We start from the raw sequence: 4,029 nt of genomic DNA, 5'->3' as shown, positions 1-4,029 counted from the left end.
TATTGGGAGTTTCATAAGTGTTAAGCCGTAGATATTTAAGCCCAAAGATATTTTTGACAAAAAAAAAAAAAAAAAAACACACAAGTGAAAGTGAGTAAATCTATTTGAAAATGGCAGTGTTCAACTAAAAGTGCAAAAATGGTAGCTTTATGTTTTTCATAAGAAATGTGTTTTTTTTAAATTTAATTTAACTTTATTATTTTCTTGGAGACAGTCTTGCTTTGTTACCCAGGTTGAAGTGGATCTCAGCTCACTGCAACCTCTGCCTCCCAGGTTCAAGTGATTTTCCTGCCTCAGCCTCCTGAGTAGCTGGGATTATAGGCGTACACTATTATGCCCAGCTAATTTTTGTATTTTCAGTGAAGATGGAGTTTCCCCATGTTGGCCAGGCTGGTCTTGAACTCCTGACCACAGTGATCTGCCCCGTCTTGGCCTCCAAATGTGCCGGGATCACAGGCATGAGCTACTGCACCTGCCCAACAATTTCTTTTTCTAATATGGACCTGGATGATCCCCCACCAAACAATTTCCATAGGTTTCAAATACTCTTCATTTTGACATTGATAATATAATTTTCAAGTGCTTATTACATTATAATATTTATAAGCCAAAAAGCTAAAACTAAAGTAAGTTCAAATACTACTATACAATATAGAAAAAAATTTTTCAACACTAAAACAAACTTCAAAAATAGACTCTATAGGAAAAATACAACTGTTTAAAAGCATTTGATTAAAAATGAAATACTCATTATAAAGCTAGACAAGCTCAACACTTTCTTTTACAGAAAAGAGTGCTATATTGTATTGGACAAGGAATCTCTGATTCATGCAGCTTTGCTGCCCACTAACCTCAATCAATAACCCCCGCAAAACAGAAATCAATGTTTGCTTTAATAACAAAGCAATGGATAATACTAATGATAATACTATAAGATGGATTCATTCAATGTCGTTTCTAGTAAACAGAATCATTTTCCTTCCATAAGGCAGTGCATTACCAACTACAAGAATCTAAAGGGAATGAATTTGCAGAATGTAAGAACAACAATAAGAAAATCTGTAATAAAAGATCCCCTTTCAAGGTAACCCCAAAGTGTTTTAATGCCTTTTTTTATTACAACACACAGATGCATGCACACACATGTGCTCTCTATTATGGTAAGGTTGTGTGAAAGGAGAATATTTTGGGCCCCCCAAATCACTAAGCTAAAGGGAAAATTCAAGCTGGGAATTGCTGAGGGCAAACCTGCCTCCCATTCTATTCAAAGTTATCCATTTGCTCACTGAGATTAATGTCTGTCTGACTGCCTCCTTTGGAAAGGTTTATCAGAAATTCAAAAGAATGCAAGCTTTCGTCTGTCACCTCTTGTGCTCTGAATGTCCCCTTCCTGCTTTCAGTCTTTCCACCTTTGCTTTCCAGACCAAACCAATGTGCTTCTTACATATACGGATTGGTGTCTCATGTCTCCCTAAAATGTATAAAACCCAGCTGTGCCCTGACCACCTTGGGTTCCTGTCATCAAGACTTCCTGAGGCTGTGTCACGGGTACGCATCTTTGACCTTGGCAAAATCAACTTTCCAAACAGTAACTGAGGCCTGTCTCAGGTTTTCTGGGTCCACACTTGCATTGCCACAACAGTATGTTCAAGGGTCCACAGGAAGGACTAGGGGCCTAAATGCAGTGATACCTCCCAGTAACCCTGGTTTTCAGAAGCGAGACGGACACCTACATTACCAAAAAAGGAACTGGAGGCTGCAGACAGAACTTTGAGTAATGTCCTTGGTATGGAATAAGGTGATCCAGCTACATAAAGTCTTGAAGTGTCCCCAGTTCTCTGGCCAGATCTTCCCAGCCATGAGGTGAGCCACAGAAAATTGATGGCTGGTGATTTATTGGCTTAAAATCAGTTACTGGTTTTGCTTTGTTTTGTTTTTTACAATGATTCAAAGATTTAAAAGAGTTGAAGGGAGAGTTAGACAGTACTGGTTGGGTCATCTGTCAACTTTGAATTCAGGGTTATTCTAGACACAGGTGAGGCATTCTAATGGCGGCAGCCAGTGAGCATGTGGGAGGGACAAACTGCACAGGACCCTCCACCTGTCTGGGGAACCCTGAGGAGGCCCACTGACCACCTCAGAACTTATCAGAAAAGTTCTTTGTATGCATGTATTGTTAGTTCTTTTGATTTAATTTCCTTTTTTCATAATTTTTATATGATCATGGAAGATTCATGTTGCTTTTATCATTTTTTAATTTTTTTTAATTAATTTCTTTTTGAGACTCAGTCTCCACCCAGGCTGGAATGCAATGACAAGATCTTGGCTCACTGTAACCACCACCTCCCGGGTTCTTTTTCTGTTGTTTTGTTTTTTGTTTTGGGATGGAGTCTAGCTCTGTCACCCAGACTGGAGTGCAGTGGTACGATCTCAGCTCACTGTAAGCTCGGCCTCCCACATTCAAGCAATTCTCCTGCCTCAGCCTCCCCAGTAGCTGGAACTACAGGCACACACCATCACGCCTGGCTAATTTTTGTATTTTTAGTAGAGATGGGGTTTCACCATGTTGACCAGGCTGGTCTCAAACTCCTGACCTCAGGTGATCTGCCTGCCTCAGCCTCCCAAAGTGCTAGGATCACAGGCACGAGCCACGATGCCTGGCCACCTCTGGGATTAGGTGATTCTCCTGCCTCAGCCTCTCAAATACCCCCAATTACAAGCACCCACCACCACTCCTAGCTAATTTTTATATTTTTAATAGAGACAGGGTTTCACCATATTGGCCAGGCTGGTCTCAAACTCCTAACCTCAAATGACACACCCTCCTTGGGCCTCCCAAAGTGCTAGGATTACAGGCCTGAGCCACCACCTTGCCTGGCCTACTTTTATCTTTATTTTATTTCTTATTATTGCATTTGTTAGAAAAAGAAATGGGAGTGATTTTTTAAATCAAACCTTTCAACCCACTTTAAATTACTGTACAAATACAATAATTTTCTAAGTATGCCTTGTGAAAAGGCACAATGACAACAAATCTAGTTCAAAGCTCATAATGGGCTTTTATTAGCAATTCTAGAATCAGGCAGCACCTCATTGTATGAAACAGAATAAGTGTTCTGATGAGCTGAGTGGAGGTGGTGTGTTTTATAGTTGGACACAGAAAACAAAAAGCAGATGGGCATTTCAGAGTTACTTTCCCTATACGGTTAAAGCAAAGGAGACTTCCCTATTCTGATGACTGAAGTTGGCTGGAATCTCTCACTTTTTAGAAAACTGGCCCATTTCAGGCTGGGCATAGTGGCTCACGCCTGTAATCCCAGCAGTTTGGGAGGCTGAGGAAGGTGGATCACTTGAGGCCAGGGGTTTAAGACCAGCCTGGCCAAATGGCAAAACACTGTCTCTGCTAAAAATACAAAAATTAGCTGAGTGTTGTGGCAGGTGCCTGTAATTCCAGCAACTCAGGAGACTGAGGCATGAGAATCACTTGAACCTGGGAGACAGAGGGTGCAGTGAGCCGTGATCTTGCCACTGCACATTAGCCTTGGCAGCAGAGTGAGACTGTTAAGAAAAAAGAAGGGGATGGGAGGGAAGGGGAGGAAAGGGGATGGGAGGGGAGGGGAAGGGAGGGAAGGGGAAGGGAGGAGAGTGGAGGGAAGGGAAAAGAAAAGAGAAAATAAAAGAAAAAAGAAAACTGCCCCATTTCAAAGTTCAGTTGGATTACACAGTGCTCAGCAAGAATGAGTCCTTTCTGTCTTGGGCTGGTCTGCTGGGGCCCAGTGCAGGGGCCAGTCCTGGACAACAGCTTCCCATGAACCTTCTGTCACCACCTTGACATGGATAAAGTTGGGAAGTGCAGTGCTGGAAGGAATTCTCAACTGGGGATAGTAATTTCCCCCACCCTGGGGGCACTAGAATTATAGGGAGACCTACTGGGTAGCTGTGGTGCCTGGAGGGTGCTGCCAGTGGGTGGTGTCTGGGATCGGACATGTGCAGGGTAGCCTCCAGGATTATCACAGTGACCCCTTTGAG

This window comes from Aotus nancymaae, unplaced genomic scaffold, assembly GCF_030222135.1.
Source record: "Aotus nancymaae isolate 86718 unplaced genomic scaffold, 86718_ANA_hifiasm-v0.15.2.pri h1tg000267l, whole genome shotgun sequence".
Taxonomy (NCBI): Eukaryota; Metazoa; Chordata; class Mammalia; order Primates; family Aotidae; genus Aotus; species Aotus nancymaae.
This window is presented reverse-complemented; position numbering follows the sequence as displayed.